We start from the raw sequence: 13,923 nt of genomic DNA on the forward strand, positions 1-13,923 counted from the left end.
TCCCATCTTGTTTCATTTATTCTTCTCCTATCCCCCTACCCCCCCATGTTGCTTCTCCATGTCCTCATATCAGGGAGATCATATGATAGTTGTCTTTCTCCGATTGACTTATTTCACTAAGCATGATACGCTCTAGTTCCATCCACGTCGTCGCAAATGGCATGATTTCATTTCTTTTGATGGCTGCATAGTATTCCATTGTGTATATATACCACATCTTCTTGATCCATTCATCTGTTGATGGACATCTAGGTTCTTTCCATAGTCTGGCTATTGTAGACATTGCTGCTATAAACATTCGGGTACACGTGCCCCTTCGGATCACTATGTTTGTATCTTTAGGGTAAATACCCAGTAGTGCAATTGCTGGGTCATAGGGTAGTTCTATTTTCAACATTTTGAGGAACCTCCATGCTGTTTTCCAGAGTGGTTGCACCAGCTTGCATTCCCACCAACAGTGGAGGAGGGTTCCCCTTTCTCCACATCCTCGCCAGCATCTGTCATTTCCTGACTTGTTAATTTTAGCCATTCTGACTGGTGTGAGGTGATATCTCATTGTGGTTTTGATTGGTATTTCCCTGATGCCGAGTGACGTGGAGCACTTTTTCATGTGTCTGTTGGCCATCTGGATGTCTTCTTTGCAGAAATGTCTGTTCATGTCCTCTGCCCATTTCTTGATTGGATTGTTTGTTCTTTGGGTGTTGAGTTTGCTAAGTTCCTTATAGATTTTGGATACTAGCCCTTTGTCTGATATGTCGTTTGCAAATATCTTCTCCCATTCTGTCAGCTGTCTTTTGGTTTTGTTAACTGTTTCCTTTGCTGTGCAAAAGCTTTTGATCTTGATGAAATCCCAATAGTTCATTATCGCCCTTGCTTCCCTTGCCTTTGCCGTTGTTCCTAGGAAGAGGTTGCTGCAGCTGAGGTCGAAGAGGTTGCTGCCTGCGTTCTCCTCAAGGATTTTGACGGATTCCTTTCTCACATTGAGGTCCTTCATCCATTTGGAGTCTATTTTCGTGTGTGGTGTCCTGGAAGCTTTTTATCTCTCCTTCTATTTTCAATGATAGCCTAGCTGGATAGAGTATTCTTGGCTGCATGTTTTTCTCGTTGAGTGCTCTGAATATATCATGCCAGCTCTTTCTGGCCTGCCAGGTCTCTGTGGATAAGTCTGCCGCCAATCTAATATTTTTACCATTGTATGTTACAGACTTCTTTTCTCGGGCTGCTTTCAGGATTTTCCCTTTGTCACTAAGACTTGTAAATTTTACTATTAGGTGACGGGGTGTGGACCTATTCTTGTTGACTTTGAGGGGGGTTCTCTGCATCTCCTGGATTTTGATGCTTGTTCCCTTTGTCATATTAGGGAAATTCTCTCCAATGATTCTCTCCAAAAGACCTTCTGCTCCCCTCTCTGTTTCTTCTTCTTCTGGAATCCCAATTATTCTAATGTTGTTTCGTCTTATGGTGTCACTTATCTCTCGAATTCTCCCCTCATGGTCCAGTAGCTGTTTGTCCCTCTTTTGCTCGGCTTCCTTATTCTCTGTCATTTGGTCTTCTATATCACTAATTCTTTCTTCTGCCTCATTGATCCTAGCAGTGAGAGCCTCCATTTTTGATTGCACCTCATTAATAGCTTTTTTGATTTCAACTTGGTTAGATTTTAGTTCTTTAATTTCTCCAGAAAGGGCTTTAATATCTCCAGAGAGGGTTTCTCTAATATCTTCCATGCCTTTTTCGAGCCCGGCTAGAATGTTCAGAATCGTCATTCTGAACTCTTGATCTGACATATTACTCATGTCTGTGTAGATTAGGTCCCTAGCCTTCGGTACTGTCTCTTGTTCTTTTGTTTGTGGTGATTTTTTCCACCTTGTCATTTTGTCCAGATAAGAGGATATGAAGGAGCAAATAAACTACTAAAAGGGTGGCAAAGACCCCGGAAAAATGCGCTGTAACCAAATCAGAAGAGACCCCAAATTGTGGGGGGGAGAAAGGGGATAAAAACAGCTTCTGAAAAAAAAAGAAAAAAAAAAAAGAAAGAAAAAAATTTAAAAAATAAAACAAATAAAAAATATAAAAAAGAAAGAAAAAATATATATATTTAGATGAACTAGTCAAAAAATGTTAAAAAAGAAAAGGGTAAAAGTTTTAAAAAATTTAGCAGAAGAAGAAAAAAGAAAAAAGAAAAAAAATTGAAAAAAGAAAAAAAAATTGAAGTAGCCGCAAGACTAAAGAATCATGGGGAGAAAACCATGAGTTCCGTTCTTTGCTTTCTCCTCCTCTGGAATTGCTCTGCTGTCTTAGGAATTGAATCTGCTTTCTCCTTGATAGATGAACTTCATCCTGGCTCGATATTTTGTTGATCTTCTGGGGGAGGGGCCTGTTGTAGTGACTCTCAAGCGTCTTTGCCCGAGGCGGAATTGCACCGCCCTTACTGGCGGCCGGACTAAGTAATCGGCTCGGGTTCGCTTTTAGGAGCTTCTGTTCCCTGAACGCTTTCCGTAGAGTTCCGGAGGACGGGAATGAAAATGGCGGCCTCCCAGTCTCCGGCCCGGAGGAGCCGAGAGCCTGGGGCCCCACTCCTCAGTGCGCCCCCAGAGGACAGCACCCAATCACTCCCGTATCCCCAGCCTCTAGCCGCGCTCCGAGCTCACCCAGCCCGCGACCAGTTCAAGGTAACCCCAAGCTGAGAGTTCAGTCCTCGGCTCTGTCTCTGCAGCCGGCTTCTCCGTTCTAATACCTGCAGCTCTGCGACACTCCGACACCCCCGATCCTTCTGTGACCCTGAGGGGCCTGGGGCCACGCTGGCCCCGCCTGGGCTTCACCCCGGTTTAGCCCCTGGAGCAATGTCTCTCAGTGGAACAGACTTTTAAAAGTCCTGATTTTGTGCTCCGTTCCTCCGCCGCTTGCCGGGGGCCGGCCCCTCCCCCCGCGGTCTATCTTCCCGTCATTTTAGATTCACTTCTCCGCCAGTCCTACCTTTCAGAAAGTGGTTGATTTTCTGTTTCTAGAGTTGCTGTTCTTCTTCTCTTTGCTCTCCCGTTGGATTTGTAGGTGTTTGCAATGTTTAGATAAGCTATCGAGCTGATCTCCTGCTACCTGATGTAGTCTCAGGCTGCTACTTCTCTGCCATCTTGACTCCTCCCCCCCGTTCTTGTGCTTTTGCCTGATTTTGGTAAGAAGGTAATAATACTAGCTTCATAAATCATTTCAAATAATTGTCAGAGATTAAACTTTTTGAGTAGAATATTTTACAAAATGATCCAAAATTTCCAAATATCATTTTTTTCTTTTTTTAAATTTCTGTGACTTTGTATACATTAAATGTTTTTTAAAGACTTTATACTTTTACAGCAATTTGAGGTTCAGAGCATGAAACTAAGGACAATTACATATATTTCTTATATCCTCTGACCCCTACACATGTATAGACACAGCCATTATGAACATTCCCCAGCAGAATGATCCACATGTTACTACTGTTGGACCTACATGGACACATCCTAATCAGCCAGAATCAATGACTTACATATACATTATAGTTTACTCTTGGTGTTGTACGTTTTATAAGTTTGGACAAATGTCTGATGACATGTATCCATATCCACTGTATAGTATTATAGTATCATAGTGTAGTATTATACAGAGTATTTTCACTGCTCTGAAATTTCCTCTGTGCTTTGCCTATTGATCCCTCTTCCACCAACTCCTGAAAACCACTGATTTTTCACCCTTTCCATACTCTTGCCTCTTCCAGAATGTCACATGTTGAGAATCGTACAGTATGTAGTCTCTTTAGTTTACCTTCTTTCACTTACTAAAATGCATTTAATATTCCTCCATCCTTGTGTTTTCATGGCTTGATAGCTTATTTCTTTTTTAGCAATGAATAATATTCCATTGTCTGGATATACCATGGTTTATTTGTCCTTTTACTTACTGGAGGATATCTTGGTTGCTTTCATGTTTTGATAATTATGAATAAAGCTACCACATACATCTGCATATAGGATTTTGTGTGGATATAGGTTTTCAGTTCCTTTTGGTGAATACCAAGGAGTGTGATTACTGGATCAGATGATAGGAGTATGTTTAGTTTTGTAGGAAACTGTCAGTCTTTCAAAGTGACTTTATCATTTTTCATTCCTACCAACAATGAATGAGAGTTCCTGTTGCTCCTCCTCATTCTCACCAGTATTTAGTACTATTAGTATTCTGGATTTTGGCCATCCTAATAAGTATGTAGTGATATCTGCTGTTCTTTCAACTCACATTTCCCTGATGACATATAATATGGAAAATTTTTTTCATATACTTATGTGCCATCTTTATATTTTCTTTTTATGGGTTGAGGTTTTTGGCCCATTTTTTAAAAAAGATTTTATTTGTTAATTTGACAGACAGAGATCACAAGTAGGCAGAGAGGCAGGCAGAGAGAGAAGAGGAAGCAGGCTCCCTGCTCAGCAGAGAGCCCGATATGGAGCTCGATCCCAGGACCCTGGGATCATGACCTGAACTGAAGACAGAGGCTTTAACCCACTGAGCCACCTAGGTGCCTCTTTTGACCCATTTTTAATTGGGTTATTTGTTTTCTTACTGTTGAGCTTTAAGGTTTCTTTGTATATCTTGGATAGCAGTCCTTTACCAGATGTATCTTTTGCAAATATTTTATCCCAGACTGTGGCTTGTCTTCTCATTATTCTGACATTGGTTTTAATAGAACAGAAATTTTCAATTTTAATGACTTTTAGCTTATCAATTATTTCTTTCATGGGCTCTTTGTTTAGTGTTATATCTAAAAAGCATAAGCACACCTAAGGTCATATAGGTTTTGTTCTAAGTTATCTTCTGAGAGTTTTATAGTTTTGTGTCTTGAAGGTGATTATATAGTCCATTTTGAGTTACATGAAGGTTATAATGTCTGTGTCTAGATTTGTATTTTTGTGAGAATACCTATTTATACTCAATGTTTTTCATACTTAACCTCAGTGTAACCATCTAAATAGGTAAAAAATACTTAGCATAACAAGAATATATAACATTTACAACTGATATATAAAACACGTTTAAAAATTATTTGTATTCTTTCTTTTATTAATGTGTTCTATCACATTGATTGATTTGCGGATGTTGAACCAACCCTGCAGCCCTGGAAAAAATCCCACTTGATCGTGGTGAATAATTCTTTTAATGTACTGCTGAATCCTATTGGCTAGTATTTTGGTGAGAATTTTTGCATCTATGTTCATCAAGGATATTGGTCTGTAGTTCTCTTTTTTGGTGGGATCCTTGTCAGGTTTTGGGATCAAGGTGATGCTGGCCTCATAAAAGGAGTTTGGAAGTTTTCCTTCCATTTCTATTTTTTGGAACAGTTTCAGGAGAATAGGAATGAGTTCTTCTTTAAATGTTTGGTAGAATTCCCCTGGGAAGCCGTCTGGCCCTGGGCTTTTGTTTGTTTGGAGATTTTTGATGACTGTTTCAATCTCCTTACTGGTTATGGGCCTGTTCAGGTTTTCCATTTCTTCCTGGTTCAGTTGGGATAGTTTATATGTCTCTAGGAATGCATCCATTTCTTCCAGATTGTCCAATTTGTTGGCGTAGATTTGCTCATAGTATGTTCTTATAATTATCTGTATTTCGTTGGTGTTAGTTGTGATCTCTCCTCTTTCATTCATGATTTTATTGATTTGGGTCCTTTCTCTTTTCTTTTTGATGAGTCGGGCCAGGGGTTTATCAATCTTATTGATTCTTTCAAAGAACCAGCTCCTAGTTTCATTGATTTTTTTCTATTGTTTTTTTGGTTTCTATTTCATTGATTTCTGCTCTGATCTTTATGATTTCTCTTCTCCTGCTGGGTTTAGGGCTTCTTTCTTGTTCTTTCTCCAGCTCCTTTACGTGTAGGGTTAGCTTGTGTACTTGAGACCTTTCTTGTTTCTTGAGAAAGACTTGTACTGCTATAATTTTCCTCCCAGGACTGCCTTTGCTGTGTCCCACAGATTTTGAACCATTGTGTTTTCATTATCATTTGTTTCCATGAATTTTTTCAATTCTTCTTTAATTTTCTGGTTGACCATTCATTCTTTAGAAGGATGCTGTTTAGTCTCCATGTATTTGGGTTCTTTCCAGCTTTCCTCTTGTGATTGAGTTCTAGCTTCAGAGCATTATGGTCTGAAAATATGCAGGGAATGATCCTAATCTTTTGATACCGGTTGAGACCGGATTTGTGACCCAGGATGTGATCTATTCTGGAGAAGGTTCCATGTGCACTAGAGAAGAATGTGTATTCTGTTGCTTTGGGATGAAATGTTCTGAATATATCTATGATGTCCATCTGGTCCAGTGTGTCATTTAAGGCCTTTATTTCCTTCTTGATCTTTTGCTTATGATACTCCCCATAGATGCAGAAAAAGCATTTGACAAAGTACAGCATCCCTTCCTGATCAAAACTCTTCAAAGTGTAGGGATATAGGGCACATACCTCAATATTATCAATGCCATCTATGAAAAACCCACCGCAAATATCATTCTCAATGGAGAAAAACTGAAAGCTTTTCCGCTAAGGTCAGGAACACGGCAGGGATGTCCATTATCACCACTGCTATTCAACATAGTACTAGAAGTCCTAGCCTCAGCAATCAGACAACAAAAAGAAATTAAAGGCATCCAAATTGGCAAAGAAGAAGTCAAACTATCATTCTTTGCATATGATATCATACTGTATGTGGAAAACCCAAAAAACTCCACTCCAAAACTGCTAGAACTTGTACAGGAATTCAGTAAAGTGTCAGGATATAAAATCAATGCACAGAAATGAGTTGCATTTCTCTACACCAACAACAAGACAAAAGAAAGAGAAATTAAGGAGTCAATCCCATTTACAATTGCACCCAAAACTATAAGATACCTAGGAATAAACCTAACCAAAGAGGCTAAGAATCTATATGCAGAAAATTATAAAGTACTCATGAAAGAAATTGAGGAAGACACAAAGAAATGGAAAAATGTTCCATGCTCCTGGATTGGAAGAAGAAATATTGTGAAAATGTCTATGCTACCTAAAGCAATCTACACATTTAATGCAATCCCTATCAAAATATCATCCATTTTTTCAAAGAAATGGAAGAAATAAAATCCTAAAATTTATATGGAACCAGAAAAGACCTCAAATAGCCAAAGGAATATTGAAAAGAAAGCCAAAGTGGGTGGCATCACAATTCCGGACTTCAAGCTCTATTACAAAAATGTCATCATCAAGACAGCATGGTACTGGCACAAAAACAGACACATAGATCAGGTGAACAGAATAGAGAGCCCAGAAATAGACCCTCAACTCTATGGTCAACTAATCTTCGACAAAGCAGGAAAGAATGTCCAATGGAAAAAAAACAGCCTCTTCAATAAATGGTGCTGGGAAAATTGGACAGCCACATGCAGAAAAATGAAATTGGACCACTTCCTTACACCACACACGAAAATAGACTCCAAATGGATGAAGGACCTCAATGTGAGAAAGGAATCCATCAAAATCCTTGAGGAGAACGCAGGCAGCAACCTCTTCGACCTCAGCCACAGCAACTTCTTCCTAGGAACAACGGCAAAGACAAGGGAAGCAAGGGCAAAAATGAACTATTGGGATTTCATCAAGATCAAAAGCTTTTGCACAGCAAAGGAAACAGTTAACAAAACCAAAAGACAACTGACAGAATGGGAGAAGATATTTGCAAACGACATATCAGATAAAGGGCTAGTATCCAAAATCTATAAGGAACTTAGCAAACTCAACACCCAAAGAACAAACAATCCAATCAAGAAATGGGCAGAGGACATGAACAGACATTTCTGCAAAGAAGACATCCAGATGGCCAACAGACACATGAAAAAGTGCTCCACGTCACTCGGCATCAGGGAAATACCAATCAAAACCACAATGAGATATCACCTCACACCAGTCAGAATGGCTAAAATTAACAAGTCAGGAAATGACAGATGCTGGCGAGGATGTGGAGAAAGGGGAACCCTCCTCCACTGTTGGTGGGAATGCAAGCTAGTGCAACCACTCTGGAAAACAGCATGGAGGTTCCTCAAAATATTGAAAATAGAACTACCCTATGACCCAGCAATTGCACTACTGGGTATTTACCCTAAAGATACAAACATAGTGATCCGAAGGGGCACGTGTACACGAACGTTTATAGCAGCAATGTCTACAATAGCCAAACTATGGAAAGAACCTAGATATCCATCAACAGATGAATGGAGAAAGAAGAGGTGGTATATATACACAATGGAATACTATGCAGCCATCAAAAGAAATGAAATCTTGCCATTTGTGACGACATGGATGGAACTAGAGCGTATCATGCTTAGTGAAATAAGTCAATCGGAGAAAGACAACTCTCATATGATCTCCCTGATATGAGGACATGGAGAAGCAACATGGGGGGTTAGGGGGATAGGAGAAGAATAAATGAAACAAGATGGGATTGGGAGGGAGACAAACCATAAATGACTCTTAATCTCACAAAACAAACTGGGGGTTGCTGGGGGGAGGTGGGATTGGGAGAGGGGGAGGGGTTTATGGACATTGGGGAGGGTATGTGCTATTGTGAATGCTGTGAAGTGTGTAAACCTGGCGATTCACAGACCTGTACCCCTAGGGATAAAAATACATTATAGGTTTATTAAAAAAAAAAAATTGGAAGGGGAGGCGAACCATAAGTGACTATGGACTCTGAAAAACAACCAGAGGGTTTTGAAGGGTCAGGGGTGGGAGGTTGGGGAAACAGGTGGTGGGTAACAGGGAGGGCACGTTTTGCATGGAGCACTGGGTGTTGTGCAAACAATGAATACTGTTACGCTGAAAAAATAAATAAATTTATAAATAAAATGAAGCATAGAATGTCTACAGTAGACAAAGTTAAAAAAAATTATTTGTATTAATGTATTTCATTATGTAGCGTAAGTTTATATACAAACAAAATATCTGCCTTGGATGTTACCCAGAATATATAAACAGGGGAAAGAGTAATTGGCACACATTTATTAATACACACATTGTAGGTATTTGTTAAGTACTTCAAGTTGAAGCATACATATTTTGTTATAAATTACATCAATGAAGAAAACTCTAGTGCTTTAAGAAGTGGGCGTTTCTGGCTTGTAGCCAGAAAATTAAAAAAAAAAAGTTTTATTTAGCATTTGTACACAATGATATCTAAAATTAGATCACTGTGTTTACTTAGATAACACCTTCGATTCTGAAATTAGTTCCACTTTCTTATGACATCAAATTTTTCCAGTCATGAGTGACTTCTATTACTGTAAATTTAGGCTCCAAAGTTCCTATCTTTTTTTTTTTTTTTTTAGGTTTATGTATTCATTTGAGAGAGAGAGAGAGAGATGGGTGGAGGGGCAGAGGAGAGAAAGAGCCTCAAGCAGTCTCCCCGCTGAGCACAGAACCTGAAATGGGTAGATCCCAGGACCCTAAGATCATGACCTGAGCTGAAATCAAGACTCGGCTGCTTAAACCACTGAGCTACCCAGGCTCCCGGAAACTTTCTATCTTAAAGTAAAACAAATTCCCTGAAAAAAAATCTCCCTTGATCCCACATTTTACTCTATAATACCTTTGTGTTATAAAGTAATACCTTTTTACTCTATTCTTCAGAGCAAAACTTAAGAGACAGTTATCCATAGTTTTTGTCATGATTCTTCAACCTTTAATTTTTTTATCAAGTACTCTATTTGCATTTAGCTTCCACTATTTCACTGACTTGTATTTATCAGATTACGAATGGCATCCCTATTGCTCAGGCAAATATCTGTTTTTGTTTTATCTATATTCTCTCTCATTTTCCAAGTGGATATGATACATTTTCCTGTATGCACCTTTGTGTGAGGCGAACGTGATAACCACTACACTACGGAAACTGTATGCACCTTTGTGAAACATTTTTTTTTTCTTAGCTTTATTGATACTATACTTTGTCTTTCTTTTTATTTCATCCACTATTCATTATTTAATATTATTTGATAACTTTTTTGATAATATTCTAATAGTTGGATGTCCAAGTATTTGTCCTTGGTCTTTTTCTTCTCCATAAGAATGAAGAAAAGTAAAAATCTTAGGATTTCTTTGAGTAGTATAAAAAGTTAACTCTAAAACTTACATGTAAATGCCGACACTTGGCTAATTGAACATCATCATCATCATCATCATCATCATCATCCTCATAAACTTATATGTAACTGCAAAAAGACAAAGATATCCAAATAATCTGGAAGAAGTGACAACACATTGCATGTAGATGGCATTGAATCAGTAGTGACCCATTGTCCAGAGTGGTGACTTTAGTGAGTTTATGGTTTTGTGTTTGTCTTGTATTATTTTTGTAACCAGAAGGTAAAATTTGATCCTGGAAAGCAAGAAAGTAGTTGACTATATTATATGAAGAAGCATATGTTTAGATAGCAATGTAGTTAAACGTTCATGTAAAAACGGATTCCTGATAGGAGAGAGAATGCAGTGATATTTTTCAGATCATGTTTGTAATCAGTGATCATATATATATATATATATATATGATCATATCATATATCATATATATGTGATATATATATATTTATCACATTTTAAAAAAAGGTGCTATCAGTCAAATAATGATGAAAAGAAAGTAATAACACTGTCTGTAATTAGCTACATCAACCCACAAGAGAGTGGATTTCTGATTTACAAGAGTATTCTACCAGAAGACAAGATGTGAGAGGATAAAATGACTGATGTTTGATTATAAATTTTCAATTCCTACTTCAACCTTATATTATTTAAAATGATGCTTTTCTTTCTCTTTTTTTTTTTTGTTTAATTTTTTAATACAGTTGTTTAAGGTTGAAAATTTAAGTGACTTGTACAGGTGTGAAATATGGGGAGATTGGTAAAAGGGTACAAATTTTCAGCTATAAGATGCATAAGATTGGGGCACCTGGGTGGCTCAGTGGGTTAAGCCTTGCCTTCAGCTCAGGTCATGATCTCAGGGTCCTGGGATCGAGCCCTGTATAAGGCTCTCTGCTTAGCAGGGAGCCTGCTTCCCCCTCTCTCTCTCTCTGCCTGTCTCTCTGCCTACTTGCGATCTCTCTTGCTGTCAAATAAGTAAAATAAAAAAATCTAAAAAAGAAAAAAAAAGGTGAATAAGATCTAAAGATCTAATATAAAACAAAGTAACTATAGTTGATAGCATTGTATTGTATAATTGAAATTTGTTAAGAGTAGAAATTAAATTTTCTCACCAAAAAAATAGACAAGTATATGAGGTGATGGATGTGTTGATCAGATGGCAAACCTTTCCACAATGTATATGTGTATCAAATCACTACCATGTACACTTCAAATATTTTATAATCTTGTCACTTATACCTTAATAAAGCTGAAAAAAAAAAACAAAAGAAGAAACAAAAAAAGAATTGACAAATGCCTAAATTTAAATTATGGCTAACACCATTTTTTTTATTAACATATAATGTATTATTTGCCCTAGGAGTACAGGTCTGTGAATCATCAGGCTTACACAATTCACAGCACTCACCATAGCACATACCCTCCCTAATGTCCATAGCCCAACCACCCTATCCCTCCCCCCTCACCCCCTAGCAACCCTCAGTTATTTCATGAGATTAAGAGTCTGCTATGGTTTGTCTCTATCCTGATCCCATCTTGTTTCATTTTTTCCCTCCCTAACCCCTATGATCCCAGGCTGGTCTCTCAAATTCCTTATATCAGAGAGATTGTATGATAATTGTCTATCTCTGATTGACTTATTTCACTTACTGTAATACTCTCTAGCTTCATCCTCATCATTGCAAATGGCAAGATTTCATTTCTTTTGATGGCTGCATAGTATTCCATTGTATATATATACCACCTCTTCTTTATCCATTCATCTGTTGATGGACATCTAGGTTCTTTCCATAGTTTGGCTATTGTGGACATGACTGCTATAAACATTCGGGGGCATGTGCCCCTTTGGATCACTCATTTGTATCTTTAGGGTAAATAGCCAGTAGTGTGATTTCTGGGTCATAGGGTAGATTTATTTTCAACTTTTTGAGGAAGCTCCATGCTGTTTTCCAGAGTGGCTGCACCAGCTTGCATTCCCACTAACAGTATAGGAGGGTTCCACTTTCTCTGCATCCTCGCCAACATTAGTTGTTTCCTGACTTATTTTTTCTTTTAAGATTTTATTTTTTTATTTGAGAGAGAGAGACAGTGAAAGAGAGCATGAAAGAGGAGAAGGTCAGAGGGAGAAGCAGACTCCCCGTGGAGCTGGGAGCCCAATGCGGGACTTGATCCCGGGACTCTGGGATGATGACCTGAGCCGAAGGCAGTTGTCCAACCAACTGAGCCCCCCAGACATCCCTGTTTCCTGACTTATTAATGACTTATTAATTTTAGCCATTCTGACTGTTATGAGGTGGTGTCTCACTGTGGTTTTGATTTGTATTTCCCTGATGCTGAGTGATGTTGAGCACTTTTTCATGTGGCTAATACCATATTTAATGGTTAAAAATTTGGCCCATTTACTCTAAGTAGGAACAAGACAAAGATTTTCCCTCTTACTACTCCTGATCAATATTGTCCAGGAAGTCTTAGCTAGTGAAGAAAGAAAGTAAATACATTAGTAAGGAGAAATTAATTATAATTCTCTATGTAGGAAACCCCTGGAATATAGGTAGGTCCCAGAATATAACCTTAATATACAGTGTCAATTGCCCTTCTATAGAGAGAAATGAACAACAAATTTGAAACTTAAAAAAAAAATACCTATCACTTAAAATAGCACCTCAAAATGGAATACATAGGTATATATCCAAAAAATATGTATGTATCTGTATTTGAGAAACTATACAACTTTGAGGAGAGAAATCAAAGAAAATCTAAATGGAGAGATATTCCATGTGAATACATAAGACTCAATACTGTTCAAGTATCAGATATTCCCAACTTGATCTACAGAGTCAATGTATATCTAATTAAAATCATAGAAAGCTTCTAGGGTTATTGATTAACAATTTGACATGCCTACACATGTCTACTATAATTGAGTGATTAAGTAAAAGGATGGTGGATGGTGGGGGTTGGGTTTCTCATTGTTAGAGTGGAAACTGACAAATCAGATTAGAAAGGGAAGGAGGCTAGAATGATCTGTAGATTACATGAATTATAATGGATTACATTTGGAGACATTGGGTAAGAACTCATAATACAGATGCAGAGCACTGCATATAAAAGTATTTATACATATATGTACATATACAGGTTAGTGTACACACACACACACACACACACACGCACACACACATAAAGACCTAAAGACACTATATCTCTGTAGCAAAAGCACAGAAAGCACCCTGAATGAATATCACTCTTCAGTAAAAGGAACCAGAGACCTTTGGAGAAATGATTTCAGGACTGCAGCAGACAAAATAATAGATGGCCTTGAAACATGTTTTACAACCAGAAAGTAGTATTTAAGAAAATAAATCATTGGGGCACCTGGGTGGTTCAGATGGTTAAGCGTCTGCCTTTGGCTCAGGTCATAATCCCAGAATTCTGAGATCAAGCCCCAACTAGGGCTCCCTGCTTGGCGGAGAGCCTGCTTCTCCCTCTCCCTCTACTACTATCACTGCTTTTGCCCTCACTCACTCTCTCTCTCCTCTCTCTCTCTCTCTCTGTTGAATAAACAAATAATCTTTTAAAAATTAAAAAATAAATAAAAAATAAATTACTGATCCAAATATGTGAAAGAGGCATAGGAACCAACTGAAAGTACTTCTAACTGTCAAAGCTGGAACAGTTTATGCAACCAAATTAATAGCTTGGATTATAATCTACAGTTTTAAAAATAAGTGTCTATAGATCTGTAGACACTAGAC

The sequence above is a fragment of the Meles meles genome, chromosome 14, assembly GCF_922984935.1.
Source record: "Meles meles chromosome 14, mMelMel3.1 paternal haplotype, whole genome shotgun sequence".
Classification (NCBI taxonomy): Eukaryota; Metazoa; Chordata; class Mammalia; order Carnivora; family Mustelidae; genus Meles; species Meles meles.